Raw genomic sequence first — 16,675 nt, 5'->3', positions numbered from 1 at the left:
GCATATCATCAACATAAAGCACCAAGATAATAAGGCTACCATCATAGGTATTCTTCTGTATAAATACAAATCCATATCATTGCAAGATTATCCCTGCAAATGCACAAAAACATCAAACTTATTGTACCACTCCTTAGGTGCCTGCTTAAGCCCATAAAGACTCTTCTTCAATTTGCACACTAAGTGTTCCCTACCTTTCCTCCGCAAAGCCCTTAGGTTGATGTATATAAATCTAATCATGCAAGTCCTTGTTTGTAAGAAAGTTGTCTTCACATCCATTTGATAAAGATCCAAATCCAATTGAGCAGCCAAGTCCAAGACCATATTCATCTTGACTACAAAGAGTAAAGACTTAATCAAATCAATACCATGCTCCTACTTAAAGCCCTTTGCAACCAATCTAGCCTTATATGCTAGCTTAGGTTGACCAAGGGTACTCTTCAGCTTATACACCCACTTGCATGGCAATGTGCGTTCTCCATCAGGTAAGGAAACTAAGTTCCATGTATAGTTCTTCTATAGTGAATCAAACTCATACTGCATAGCTCTCTCCCAAGAATGAGAATCGCCTTCGCACATAGTCTCCTCATAAATAAGTGGCTCAATAGAGTCTATCACCATAACATAATCCATAGAGGGCTCATAGCAATCAAGGGGACGTGAAGCTCTAGCAGAGTAGCTCAAACTTGGCTATGGAGCCTATACTGCATGTCCTCTCTATCTAATAGCATGATCATGTACAATAGGTGGGCCTTTGGGCCACTACATCATCAACTGTAGGTAGCCTAGCTAGTTGCAAGGTAATAGGAAGCTCCTCCTAAAAGATCACCCTATATACCTCAATCACTTACTTTGGCCTCATATGCATCTTATCCTCATGGAAGATAATTCGTGGATGTGGATAAATTTTCGACCATATCGATCCCAAAGATAATAACCCAACTCACCTGCATCCCCATAATAAGAAAACAGTCGGAATACCAAGCTCACTGTCTAGACTGTTAGTTGAGTCATAGCTTGAAGTCAACTTGCCAGGTGTCATCACACCAGATGTATCATCAGAAGCTTGCTCTTTCCCTTTGTTGTCCACCACATCATATCTCCCCCTCACTGACATAGTGGTGTCAATGGACTTTGAGCCAGAGCTTCGCAACCTCCCTATCCATGGAGATATTATTATACCACTAGGGCCTGTCAATACAATACTCTGCTACGAATCAACTATAAAAACATGTGTAGAAGGCATATACAATGGCATTGCAGTAGGTGATGCATACCAAGATGCCATCTCATCAAAGATAACATCTCTGCTCACTAGTGTCTCCCAAGTAGAGGGATCATAGCATTTATATGCATTCTTCTCTTGCAAATAACCAATAAAGACACACTTATGTGCTTTTGGATCCAACTTCTTCCTCTTCTCATCAGGGATGTGCACATAAGCAAGACATCCAAATACTTTCATGTGATTGATATCAAGCTTGTAGCCATACAGCTTCTCGAATGGTGTCATATCATGAATATGAAAGGGAGTGATGGATCGAAGGTTGGACTCCAGAGCTATGGCGGGAGAGCAAGAGCAAGAAAGGGAGAGACTAGAAATGAGAACTCCAACAGTCACAATGTGTGACCATGCCTTCCTTTATTCAAACTTTCACTAAAAGAATAAAGAATAAAGTGACGATGACGAGCGCCCACCACCTGCAGTGTGCAGTGGTGGCAACTGTCAGTGTAGTAATACACGGTCAGCTAGGCAGAGGCGCCTTTACCCCCAACAACCTCCCACTTAAAGGCAAATCTACCCCAGTGAGGAGTGAAAAGAAAAAGAAAAAAGATGGTACAACATGTACACATGTACAATAGGATGAGGAAAGACGTCACCTCATCCCACGCCCATCAACCTCCTGAGGAAGGCAAAGCGCTCTGTAGAGAGGCTTTTTGTGAGCAAATCTGCAGGATTCTGGTCAGTCGAGATCCTGACAAGATCAATAGACTTGTCCTCAACGACCCACGTATGAAGTGATACCTCACCTCAATGTGTTTCGTCTTAGCATGGAAGACTGGATTCTTGGCTAACTAAATAGCACTCACAGAATCCTAATGCAGTGTAGGGATAGCATCAATACTAAGGTCAACAACTAAATGACCCAACCAAATGGCCTCTTTGCAAGCCTCAGTGGCTACAACATACTCTGCCTCTGTAATAGAGAGGGCCGTGCATTTCTGCACCTTGGACATCCAAGAAACAGCACCTCCAGCATAGGTGAATACATAGCTGGAAGTGGACTTCCTACTATCTGCATGTCCTACATAATCAAAGTCAGTGTACCCCATGACTCCTATATCCTGGTGGCTGCCATAGCATATGCACATATCTGCAGTGCCCTTCAGGTACCTCATGATACCCTTCATGGCATCCCAATGCTTCTTGCCAGGTGTAGGCATATAGTGTGCCACAACACCAACTGCAAAGGCAATATCTGGATGAGTGGCTATCATGGCATACATAAGACTGCCCACTACGGATGCATAGGGAATCTTGGCCATCTCGGCCCTCTACTCATGTGTCGGTGGACAATCAGCCTGTGATACCTTCACATAAGAAGGCAATGGACAGCCAATAGGCTTTACGTCCTGCATGCGGAAGCGCTCAAGGACTTTATGAATGTACTCCCTCTATGACAAGTAGAGGAGTCCCTAATGCCTATCGCATCTAATGCGCATACCAAGTATGTGAGTGGCCTGTCCTAGATCTTTCATCTCAAAGCTCTTCTTGAGCTGAGCCTTAAGAGCATCTAGCTCATCATGAGCTTTCCCTGCTATCAGCATATCATCCACATAGAGTACCAAAATCAATAAAGAACCATCAGGGCTTTCTTCGTGTAAAGACACGGATCCATACCACTCCTATTGTAGCCCTATGACTACATAAAGGGATCAAACTTATGATACCACTCCCTAGGTGCCTGTTTCAAGCCATAAAGACTTTTCTTCAATTTGCACACTAGGTGCTGCCTGCCAGGTTCTGCAAAGCCCTTAGATAGCTCTATATAAATCTCATCATGCAAGTCCCCATGTAAGAAACCCATCTTGACATCCATCTCGTATAAATCCAAGTCAACCTGAGCAATCAAAGCCAAGACTAAGCGCAGGGTGGTCATCTTAACCACAGGAGAAAAGACCTCATCAAAGTCCACACCATGCTTCTCCTTAAAACCCTTTGCTACCAATCTAGCCTTGTATGCCGGCTTAGGGTGTCTAGGGGTACTTTTTAGCTTGTACATCCACTTGCATGGCAAAGCCTTCTTGCCCATAGGCAAGGAAACCAAATCCAAAGTGTCATTCTTATGCAGGGATTCTATCTTAGACTACATAACCCTCTCCTAAGAGTGACTGTCACCCCTGCGTATAGCCTCATCATAGGTGAAAGGCTCTCCTGCATTTGTAACCAAGACATAATGCATCAAGGGCTGAAATCTATCAAGTGGACGTCTGTCTCTAGTAGACCGTCTCACAGCAGGCTCTATTACCTGCCCAACTGCTTGTCCAACACCCTGACCATGAGCATCTGCTGCAGCTGTAGGCTGTCCAACTGGCTGTGCGGGAGCTCTCGGCTCCTCTTGAAATATGACCCTGCGAATCTCAACAACTCTCTCAGGCTACCTATGCATTTTGTCTTCATGGAAGACTACATCATGACTGCGGATGACTTTCCGCGCTTGTGGATCCCTGGGACGGTAACCCATCTCGCATGCATTCCTATAATCAAGGAAAATGCATTTGACACTCTTGGGATCCAACTTACTTCTCTTGTCCCTGGGCACATGGCAAAATGCCTCACATCCAAAGACACGGAGATGTGCATAAAAGGGAGGTTTTCCAGTCCATACCTCCTCTGCAACTTGGAAATCCAAACCACTAGAGGGTGATCTGTTTATGACATGCACAGTTGTACTAACTGCCTCAGCCCAAAAGCTCTGTGGTAGGCCTACATGGCTAAGCATACTGCGTACACGCTCCTGGATGGTTCTATCCATCCGCTCAGCCAAACCATTCTGGGGGGGTGTAGGGGGCGGTCAACTGACGCTTAATACCCCTCTCATCACATAACTGCTCAAAAGCACGTGAGACATACTCACCCCCATTATCTGTCCTTAGGCATTTTAGCCTATACCCAGAATGGTTCTCAACCCCAATGGAAGCCATCTCTGAAACACAGCCAAGACATCGGATTTCAGCTTAATGGGATAAGCCCAAACTTTTCGTGAAAAATCATCTATGAACGTAACAAAATACTATGCACCACCCATAGATTGACAAGGCATGGGCTCACAAACATCCGAATGTACCAATGCCAAGGGCTCACTCATGCGTGGCGTACCAGACTTCTTATGCGTAGACCTAGTCTGCTTGCCATAAAGACAATGCTCACATGAATCAAAACATGCATAATCAAGGGGCGGTAAGTACTACAAACCAGAAAGCATTTTCATTCCCTTCAAAGACATATGGCCCAAATGGGCATGCCAAAGAGATACATGTGGGATAGAACCCACAAACAAAACATGATCAAGGGAAGAAGCTGATACAATCAAGGGGTAGAGACTGCCAGCCTTGGCACCTCTCACAATCACAAGTCTGCCACAAGTGATCTTCCATGCAGAGTCTCCAAAACATACATGATATCTTACGTCATCAAGCTGTCCAGTTGACATGAGACTGTGTGTCAAAGCAGGTATATGACGTACATCTTGCATAACAAAACTGTTGCCAGAAGGAAACTGCAGCCTAACATCACCAATGCCCACAATATCAAGAGAGCTGTCATCACCCAAGCGCACAGAACCCGAAACAGTACGGTATGAATGAAACCACTCTCGGCAAGGTGTCACATGAAAGGATGCACTTGAGTCCAAGAGCCAACACTGTGCATACATAGAGTGTATCTCTGTCATCTGCGAAGCACTAGAAGAAGCTGCTAGGATATAATCATCATCATCAACATTCTCAAGCTGCATAACATTGATCTCTTCAATTTTAACATTGGACTTTGCAAGTACTATGCTGCGATCAGAAGACTTATCCTACACTTTGTCTTTCCCCTTATCTTTGCGCCTTTCATTGCACAATTCATGGCATTGTGGCCTAATATGGCCCTTTTTTCCAAAATGGTTTGATGCCAGGAGGCATATTCCACGGTGGATTCCGTGAGGTTTTGCGGTGGATTCCGTAAGATTTTATTATCGGGGCTCATACACAAAGTGGATTCTTTGTGCGAGAAGTCGATGGGGACACCTATCCTTTTCGGGCATTTTGTTAATTTTATGTGTACATGGGTGATTCCATAGCAGGTGATTCCGCAAAATACATATTTAAATTAATAAACATTTATGAGTTTAGAGTGTGCACTCGTGATAAATTAAGGTTAGGATTGATTTCTAACCAATTTATTTATGTAGCTAAAAACTGCTAGGTATTCACTTTTGTCGATTTAATTGTATTATTTTTTTAACAATTGTGAATGCTTCAGTTGATATGTAGAGCAAGCAGCAGTGGTGGCAGTGGAAAGCATTGGAGGATAGCGTGTATTCAAGTTATCGTTAATATTTTTTATGGGCGCGTATCTTAGGCATGGCGCCTATATTTTGTCACGCTTATTTATCAAAGCGCTTGATATTTATTTATTATTTTTGTATGCGCATGGGCACACGATTTAAATATTTGTATTGGACATTGTATTTGGGTACGCCTGACTTCTTGGGCGCCCATTAGCTTTAATTCTTTATTGGCACAAAAGCAAATTCAAAAGCTAAAGCGTGCTATCTTGTAATTTGGGCTATTATTTGAGCTTGAAGATGAATAATATACGAAATACATGCTTTGTGGAGCACTCACACAAGGCATGGGGGGAGATTGCACCCAATTGGTCTCTTGTTCATGTCATGCAAGCTTTCTACATTGATTTGTGTGCAAAAAGTAGAGTTCTTTTGTTCTTGGGGACCTTCTGACGCTCACTACGCGCGCATACGGCGACCGATCTGTGTGCCAGTGGTATCAGAGCGAAGCTGAGATCGAGAGCTTCCAATCGCTTACCATCTTGCGCGAAGGCGGAGCTCTTGGAACGATCGAGCTCTATAGTCAGTTTCGTTGCAAACGGTCGATACCAATGTGTTTCTGGCGGTCAAGAACCCCTTTTTGCACTCTCTGATCACGAAGGACCAGCCTATGTAGGCGGAGGACCACATGGACATCTTCTTCTTCAAGCCGTTTTCAAACAGATAAACAATAAGCCTCCATAGTCAAAAAATCTTAAAAGCTTTATCTCAAAGTTTAAAAAGCTTAATAGTAAGCTTTAAAAAGCTTACTTCACGAATTTCTCAATCGGCGGCAAGAGTATGTCCAGAACGGCATCGAATCCGTTGTTTGCCAACGTCCTCAGTGACACGAAAATCACGCAAGCAATATCAAGCTTAAAGCTCTTTAATTCACTAAGTCTTCCAAGTCTTCTAAATACTGCAAGTCAGAAGGCCACTAAAGACTTACTTCAACAACTCCCATAGAGGCAGTTCACACGCAGAAGCACAGAATCCGTTTATTGCTCTCTGGTAGACCCTGTTTACACTTGCAGACTTGGTGAACCAATTTCAGCAAGAACAGAAGTTCATACACAGGCCATACGTAGATTATACACCGTTTCTACAAAGACGGTTGTGACAACGAATACCGCATCGCAAAGGACAAAGACTACAAAAGCCAAACAAAAATTTACAAGCCTTGTATACCCATCTTTGAGCTACACTCATCCCGCTAATAAGATTTCGAGAGTGTGAGGTCTTTTGGATTTTGCAGGATGACTGAATAAAACATGGACAATTTTATGGCTGAAGGTGATTTACCCGAACCAACGATGGAGCAAAAGTTGGATTTGATTATGATGCAGCTCGAAGAAGAACGAAGAGCCCGACAAGCTTTGCAAGTTCAATTAGCCAATTTGCAACGATCTACCACCGACCAAGATGGACCGCAACCCGAAGATCTTATACGACGTACCATCGATGCGACACTTGAAGCCCAATCCATTCGCAAAGAAACAAATATAAGTAAAAGAAACTTCAAATTTCATACTTTCAATGGATCACGAGATGGAAAGACTATACTTGCTTTTATCAGTCAATTTGATGATTACTTCCATGAAGAAACATATGCTGAGAAAGACAAAATTAAATGTGTCACTAACCACTTAGTTGATCGGCATCCTTATGGTGGATTGTGGTCCGCAAGAGCATTGATTGCCCCACTACATGGGAGACTTTCCAAAAGAAGTTTTTGCAGAATTTCCTTCCTCCTCAATTCCATGAAAAGGCCATCAAGCAATGGGATCTTCTACAACAAAGAGATCGCGAACCTATTTCCCAATACACTAAACGTTTCTGGAATGCTCTACTGCAACTACGAATGCTTGAAGATGTACCTGAAGCAACTCATAAACGCAAGTTTATGTCCGGCCTACTTGGACATTACTATGCGGAAGTCAATATGTTCAAGCCAACAACACTTAAAGATGCAATTTCCTTGGCTCATGACATTGAAGACAAGATTCGAGGAAGAGACAAGCGACCACAACAATTTCAAACTAATGGTAACTATGGTTCCAAACAATTCAATTCAAATTTTCGAAGATTCAATCAAAGTCGTTTTCTTCCATCTTCATTCCGTAAGTCTTGTACACGACCACCTGCTTTGCCATCAAATACCAATCCAAACCCTAAGCCATCCTCACAGTCAAATCCCAGCATTCCTAAACTTCCTGCCATTACCAATAATGTATCTAAAGCCAAACCCATAGTTTGTTACAAATGCCATCAACCTGGACATCTAGCAGCCAATTGTCAAACCAAAAAGCCACCTGTCCATATTAATTATCTTGGCACAATCAAAGAAGAAGAATGTGAAGAAATGCCTGACTTTACAGAAGACGATGATGACATTGGTACTACTTCGGATACTTTGCCAGGTATGCCAACTTCTCATTCTTTGTTGATAATGAAATGTTTTGTGCATGGTAAAGAAAAGACTATTTTACATGATGATGGTAGCACACATGACTTTATTTATGCAAAGTTAGTCAAAGAATTGAATTTACAAACTGTTTCTACACATTATCGCATCAAAGCTGCATTCCTAGGCACGAGATATAATGGAACACGAGGTGCATAATTTAGAAATTAAAATTGGAGAATATACTGAACGAAGAAATTTTCTAGTTGTACCTTTGCAGTCTAGTGACATTATCTTAGGAATGCCTTGGCGTCATCAGTATAATCCTAACATAGATTATTCTACGCATTCAATTAAAATTTATTTTCAAGGAAAACAAATCACATTGCATGGTATGCACGCTTCTAATAATTTTTCACTGCTTACTCATACTCAGTTAAATGTGCATTACGTAAAAGTAGCAAATCTTATTTAATATGGGTGAATGAACTTCAAGCTAAACAAAAACAAATGCATCCTAGGCATACACAATTTCTTGCCCAATTTCAAGATTGTTTTGCTACTGCTGATTTACCACCTGGACTACCACCTTCACGTCCTGAAGATCACAAAATAGATTTAATTCCTGGAACACAACCACCATATAAAGCACCATATATACATAACCAAATTGAACAGAAAGAAATTCAAAATCAAATAGAGGAATTGCTTAACAGAGGATTAATTAGACCTAGTAATTCTCCATTTGGTGCACCTGTTTTATTAGTGAAGAATAATAATAATACTTATCGCATGTGCATTGATTATCATGCCCTAAATAAAAACACTGTTAAGAATAGATATCCGATTCCTAGGGCAGATGATCTTATGGATAAACTACAAGGATCTGCCATATTCAGTAAGATAGATCTTAAATCTGGTTATCATCAAGTAAGATTGGATAAATCTGATATATTCAAAACTACATTTAGAACACAATTTAGACACTATGAATTTCTAGTTATGCCTTTTGGTTTAACTGATGCACCAGCTACATTTAGTCGTATGATGAATCGTATATTCTTGAAACATGAGCATTGTGTCATAGTATTCTTTGATGATATATTAGTATTCAGTAAAAATGAGAATGAGCATTATGAACATTTGTCTTTAGTGTTTAAGTTGTTAAAAGACAATCAATTGTCTGCTAATCCAGAAAAGAGTGAATTCTTCCAAACAGAAATCGAATATCTATGACACATTGTTTCATCAAAAGGTATTAAAGTCGACCCTAAAAAGATAGAAGCAATTTTAAATTGGCCAATACCCAAAAATGTGCATGAGTTACGTTCTTTTCTAGGTCTTGCTAGTTTTTACAAAAAAATTGTAAGGAATTTCTCATTACTTGCATTACCTTTGACTAAACTTTTAAAGAAGGGTATTGTGTATAACTGGTCTGACAATCAATAAAAATCTTTTGATTTATTGAAACATGCTTTAACCCATGCTCCTGTATTACAACTACCTGACTTCAATAGACCATTCTTTTTAGTAGTTACTAATGCTAGTGGATCTGGAATAGGAGCCATACTTATGCAAGATAATCATCCCATAGCCTACTCTAGTTGTAAACTGAAACCATCTGAACTTAAATATTCTACCTACGATAAATAATTGCTAGCTGTAGTACAAGCCTTGCGTCAATGGAAACATTATCTAATGGGATCTGAATGTATGATCAAAACTGACCAACAAAGCATTAGACATCTCCTTAGTCAACCCCAAATATCTGACCGACACATTAAATGGGCCGCTTTTATTCAAAGTTTTCATCCCCTTATACAATATCAACTAGGAAAAGAAAATGTTGTAGCCGACGCTTTAAGTAGAAGATCGACAATTCATAATATTTCTGTGATATCATTTGATTTCCTTATCCCTATGAAAGATACTTATCATCAGGATCTTACTTTTCAAGCTGATTGGAATAAATTAGTTGCAAATAATTGGATTCCTATTGATTCATTGTTTTACAATAATGGATTCATGTTTTATGATAAAAGATTATGTGTGACAGTTCCATTTCGATCTTTTGTTTTGCATGAGATTCATTGTCCTCCATATCAAGGTCATAGAGGTATTATATCTACTTTGCGTACATTAACTGAAGATTTTTATTAGCCACATATGGACACTGATGTATCTAACTTTGTATCCAAATGTTTAGTTTGTCAATGAGTTAAAAGACACCACGGTAAACAATATGGTTTATTAATGCCATTATCTATTCCATCACGACCATGGGAACAAATTTCAATGGATTTTATCACTGGTTTACCTAACACTAAAGCTAATCATGATATGATTTGGACTGTTGTAGATAGGTTTAGCAAACAAGCATATTTCATTCCATGCAAGAAAACTTTAACTGCATCTCAAGCTGCTCAAATGTTTTTGAAAACTGTTTTCACTAATCACGGTTTACCAAAAGTTATTATTTCTGATCGTGATTCTAGATTTTGTAATAATTTTTGGATTACTTTGTTTGCTAACTTAGGAACAAAGATTCATTTTTCATCTGCATTTCATCCTGAAACAAACGGTCAAACAGAAGCTACTAACAGTACTATTTTAGATCTTTTGCGTGCTTATACCATTTCAAAACTACACACATGGGATACACATTTACATTTACTTCAGTTTGCATATAACAATACACCACATACAGCTACAAAGAAAGCACCATTTGAAGTTATGTATGGATATCGATTGTCTACACATGTTGCATCATTATCAAACAAAATTCAAACTGCTGATGATATTGCTAACATGCATGCCACTATTTTTGATGAAGTTAAAGATATGATTGCCAAAGCCCAACAATCATATACAAAACAAGCAAATAAGAAAAGACAGGCTATGAATTTTAAAGTTAATGATTATATTTGGTTACGCATAGAAAAACGTAGATTACAAAGTGTAGATAAACACCCAATTGTGAAATTAGCACCTAGATTTTATGGACCATTCAAGATCATACACAAAATCAATGACAATGCATTTAAACTAGAACTACCACAACATTGGAAAATCCACAACACCTTCCATATTAGTTTATTACGACCCTTTAGAGGCCAATTACCTGTATACCCTGTCTATGAAAACCCTCCTTTATTAGATGATGAAACTGAAATCCTTGAGCCTGAAACTATTATAGATACTAACTTTATGACTACTAGAACTTGCCATAGATATTCTAGATATTTGGTCAAGTTTAAAAATCATCCTGTTGAAGAGGCCCAATGGATGCACGCTAGAGACTTAAATGCTTTTCCCACTCTGTTAGCTCCACATTGAGCTAATAGCAATTGAGGACAATTGCTATCCCACCCCAGGGGTATGATGCGAGGAGGCATATTCCATGGTGGATTCTATGCCACGGTGGATTCCGTGAGGTTTTGCGGTGGATTCCGTAAGATTTTATTACCGGGGCTCATACACAAAGTGGATTCTTTATGCGAGAAGTCGATGGGGACGCCTATCCTTTTCGGGCATTTTGTTAATTTTATATGTACATGGGTGATTCCATAGCAGGTGATTCTGCAAAATACATATTTAAATCAATAAAGGTTTATGAGTTTAGAGTGCGCACTCATGATAAATTAAGGTTAGGATTGATTTCTAACCAATTTATTTATGTAGCTGAAGACTGCTAGGTATTCACTTTTGTCGATTTAATTGTATTATTTTTCTAACAATTGTGAATGCTTCAGTTGATGTGTAGAGCAAGCAGCGGTGGCAGTGGAAAGCATTGGAGGATAGCGTGTATTCAAGTTATTGTCAATATTTTTTATGGGTGCATATCTTAGGCCTGGCGCCTATATTTTGTCGTGCTTTTTTATCAAAGCGCTTGATATTTATTTATTATTTTTGTATGCGCATGGGCACACGATTTAAATATTTGTATTGGACATTGTATTTGGATACGCCTGACTTCTTAGGCGCCCATTAGCTTTAATTCTTTATTGGCACAAAAGCAAATTCAAAAGCTAAAGCATGCTATTTTGTAATTTGGGCTATTATTTGAGCTTGAAGATGAATAATATATGAAATACATGCTTTGTGGAGTACTCACACAAGGCATGGGGGGAGATTGCACCCAATTGGTCTCTTGTTCATGTCGTGCAAGCTTTCTACATTGATTTGTGTGCAAAAAGTAGAGTTATTTTGTTCTTGGGGACCTTCTGACGCTCACTACATGCCCATACGGCAACCGATCTGTGCGCCAATGGTGACAAGTAACATCTGCATTCCTGCCACGGGATTCGCTATGTGACTTCCCACGAGACTTGGACCGAGATTTCTGAGAATCTCATCCATGGCCACTACCACTGCCATGCTTTCCATATCCATCATTCCTGCCTCTAACTGTCATAGCATGAGACACACGAGAGGCATCCAAATTCTTACGGTTAACCTCTTCCTGCAGAAGAGCACTCTCAACATCAGATAATTTCAAGGTAGCAGTAGAGGCACATAATGCAGTGTGGAATACATCCCATGACTCATTAAGAGTACCAAGCAAGAAAAGAGGAGTGAAATCCTCTGCAAAAGTGATGTCCTGCGAAGTCAAGTTCTTGAGTATAGCATGGATCTGGCTCAAGTGAGCAGACATAGTCACATTCTCCTTCATGCGCAAATCCATAAGCTGCTTTAGCGAATACATCTGACTCGCTGGAATTTTCTTGTCATAGAGATTTTTGATATTTTCCCACAACTGCCATGCACTCTGTTCTTCCTCAAAGACATTATAGTGAACCTATTCTGTGAGAGACAATACAATAGTGGACTTGCATAACTCATCAAGCTCAAGCCATTCCTCATATGGCATAGTTGCAGGCGGATGCCCGCTTAACCTCAAAGGTTTGATCTGTGATTTCTGCACCAACACCTGCCAAATCTGGCTCTTCCAATAAGAGTAATTCGTACCATCAAGCTTAGTGATGTTGAAAATAGCATGATCAGTGGACGAACGCGCCATAATGCAGGCTGGAAGACTGCAGACAATTCAAAACTACTTGATGTTTACTGTAGAAAATGACCAAAAAAATCACCAAAATCGAGGAAAAATGGCGAACAAAGTGGAACCAAAGCTACTGCCCACCAAGTACTATTGAAAGTACATCATTTTAGAGTGTTTCAGCATGAAAAATCCATGTCAGTCCATACATATGTGCTTGTTATAATAAATTTCAGATTTCAGTAAAAGAGAGCTAACAATGCCAAAATCGGATCCCAAGGCAATCAGATATTGCCAAGACCAAAGCCGGCATCATGCAGCATAGCATAAGCATATGACGGTCGATAAGAATGAATCCAACACCCAAGTATGTCATACAAACATCTGCCAGTGAGTAGGCACACCCCCCAGGCAACGGGGCAAAGTGTTCCTGCCACTACCAAAACTTGACACAAGTAGGTGTCAATTCACAAAGATATGGATCCAAAACTGAGTCTTAGCTCATAAGCATACAGTGAACCAAGACATATGACATATCATCCCAAAAGGTAAGAAGTCCCAAAGTCTCAAGTGCCTATAACTGCTCAATAGCATGTAACGGCTCAATGCATAAAAGTACCACCTGCTCAATGTCTGATAAGCATTCAAGAATGCTCCCACTGGCACAAAAGCTGTATGTACGAGCTCAAGATCTCAAGCCAAGGCAAGACACAATGCCAATGACATAAGTCCAAGACAATACATCAATAGTACATCCTGAACATATAGGCGGTAGAGCATCCGTATGTAGCATCCATAAGCATGTAAGACATCAAGTACATCCCAAGATACAACTCTAGCAAGCCAATAAATAGCTCAAGTAAGCTCCGAGAATCCAAGGTCAAGCCAAGACCGAGTTCTAGTAGCAATAGGCTCCAAACAATGTAACTAGCATGTAGTAATGGCATAGGCTAAGCATGTCAAGACCGGTCAGACATAAGCAATATACATGCCATAAGTACATCCAAGACGGAGAATCCAAATGCTTTGCAAAACGAGCGTAAGCTCAACCAGATCCTAAATCAAAACCAAGCTCTATATCGATCCCCAAGTGTCAATACATCACCATATATGTCCGAAACATAGCCCGAAAAGCATAGACATAAGTATACATGAGTAAAATGACTTCAGCCCAACTGTGTATAGTAGTGATTTACTATTCAAAACTGAGAATTTCAGCACCAAAATCAGCTCCAAATGGTTGCCAAACAATAGGCATACATTCCCCTAACATCCGAGCATCAACTCACTCTCACAAGATCATGCAAAGATGTACAAACACACATGCATGATCTATTATGCAATTGATGAGAACTGATTTCTTTACAGTATGAGAGAAGAAAGAGGGGAAATCAGCCTTTCTCCATCGTTGATCAGCAGTACATGGATAGGGCTTGCTTCTTGTTGCTAAAATGGAAGAAAGAGCTCGAGAAGGAGGTGCTGTAATGAATTTACAGCCTTGCTGTCCTGTAAAACATCAGTGATAGAAGAGGGAATATGGAGGAATTTGATAATGGAGAAGTGGGAGATGATGATGGGGATGGATGGGGCCAGTTTCTAGCTATCTGTGGGTGCTGTACATGAGTTTACAGCAAAGAAAAATGATGTTAAATGAAGAAAAACGAGCTCTTATTTATAGGAGAGGGAAGAGCTAGTACAAAAGGGGAAAGTGGAGTAGCATAAGACAAGTGTCCAGCCACATGTCATGAGATGTGACAAGTGGTGGGACACTTGGAAACTTGTGTGACAAGTGTCTTGACACTTGTCTCTTCTCTATGGCCTTCCTTTTTGGGTTGAATACTGTCAAGAATAGAAACAACCAAATTTAGTAAGCACAGTCAGAGTACAGAACTTACTATTTTTAGAATGATATCCCTATGTTTTAGGACTAGCATTTTTAGGCTAATTCGAGGCTCCTAAAATTTAGGGACCTCCTAAAATTTAGGGATCTCCTAAAATTTAGAGACCCCCCCCCCCCAATATGGGTGTCATATGAAAGCTTTTTCCGTGTACATCGCAAAAACGGTATCAGAATCTTCATGTGACTTTCCTATGCAAAGAAATGTGCATTTCAAGCTTTCAGCTCACACATGCACATTATACAAGCATTTCATGATCATGCCATCTTGTTGATTGTAACTGTCTGTTCTGGTGGATCCAGCCCACACTTTAAGGCATCAATTCTTTCTGTGTGCGAGTCTAACCCTGATATGCGTGAGTTCTGGTCACAGGCGCCCAATCGGGCCATATAGGTGGAAGTGTGAACTATCTTTTCTCTAACCCACCGCGTGGGTCCACCGTAACCTGTGACCACTCATCAGTGGCCAGCTCCAATGTACTTTTCTTTATATCTAATTAGTGCAAAGGAAATAAATTTAATAAATCATTATATAGACAAATTAATGAAAAAGGATACAAATTCTGTTTCTATAGAGTTGTGACAACATGACCAATATCTGTGTAGGAAAACTTGGATAGACCTATGAGACCTATGACAAGCTGTTTCTTCTGCATCATTTGCAGCCGTTGAAGATTAACATGTCCCACTCTCTTATACCATATTTCTAAATCTCTAACTGTGTCGCCAAAGCCATGGGCAAACATGGCTAATTTCAACAGTGGCAAAGTGGCATCAAGAGTAAACATCTTGCCATTTCTATGACCACAAATAATCAATTTGCAGCCATTACCAAACTCCTCAATGAAGCAACCATGCTTATTAAACCTAATTTGCAAATTCTGCTTAGTTATCTGGCTCATAGACAACATATTTTTAGTAATTGACGGGACATGCAATAAATCATGTAAGTTCTTCATCTTGCCATCATGGATTACCAAAGGCACTTTGCCTTTATGTTCAATGCTATGTTGCGTGTCATCCCTTGTGCATATATAGCTATTCCTCTCACGCACCATGTCAATAAACCAATCACCATGAGGGGTCATATGATTCGATGCCCCCGAATCAATATACCAAACAGCATCCTCAGTAGACTTCTCAATAGCCATGTCTTTCACATATGTCATGGCAAATATTCTATCCTCAGAAGCATCATCTGTCTGACTGGACGATGCATAATGTCCATGCTACTTGCCCTACTTCTTCTAGCAATCCTTGGAAATATGACCATACTTTCCACAGTAGTGACAATCGTTATCCTTATTAGGATTGTCAAATGGATGTTGCTACTACCAAGACCCTTTGCCTCTAAGGCTAGATCTCCCCGTGCCTCTGAAATTTCCACCTCCTCTTTCATTTGAACCCTGCTGGTTATTATTACCATAAGATACATTTTGTTGGCCTCCTCTACCAGAACCATAACCTCTACCACAGTTGCCATGGCCACATTGATGCGAATAAAAGACAGCATCCTTGCTCTTGGAGCTACTAGAGCCTATAGCCAAGCCAAGTTTAACTTTCTCATGATAAGCAATGCAACTAGCTCATTGAAATTTGGCATTTCAACCCACACGGATATGGAAGTATCAAATGACTTATATTTAGATCTCAAGCTATTTAATGTCACTACAACCATGTCTTCATCCTCAACCTATGTGCCAATGGATGCCATCTGATCCACAGTTGTCTTAATCTCTGTAACATAATCCTGTATAGATCTGCCTTTTCTCTCCATGTTG

The sequence above is a fragment of the Lygodium microphyllum genome, chromosome 27 (genome assembly GCF_053477565.2).
Source record: "Lygodium microphyllum isolate KBCC chromosome 27, Lygodium_microphyllum_v1.1.10, whole genome shotgun sequence".
Classification (NCBI taxonomy): Eukaryota; Viridiplantae; Streptophyta; class Polypodiopsida; order Schizaeales; family Lygodiaceae; genus Lygodium; species Lygodium microphyllum.
Note: the sequence above shows the minus strand (reverse complement) of the source record.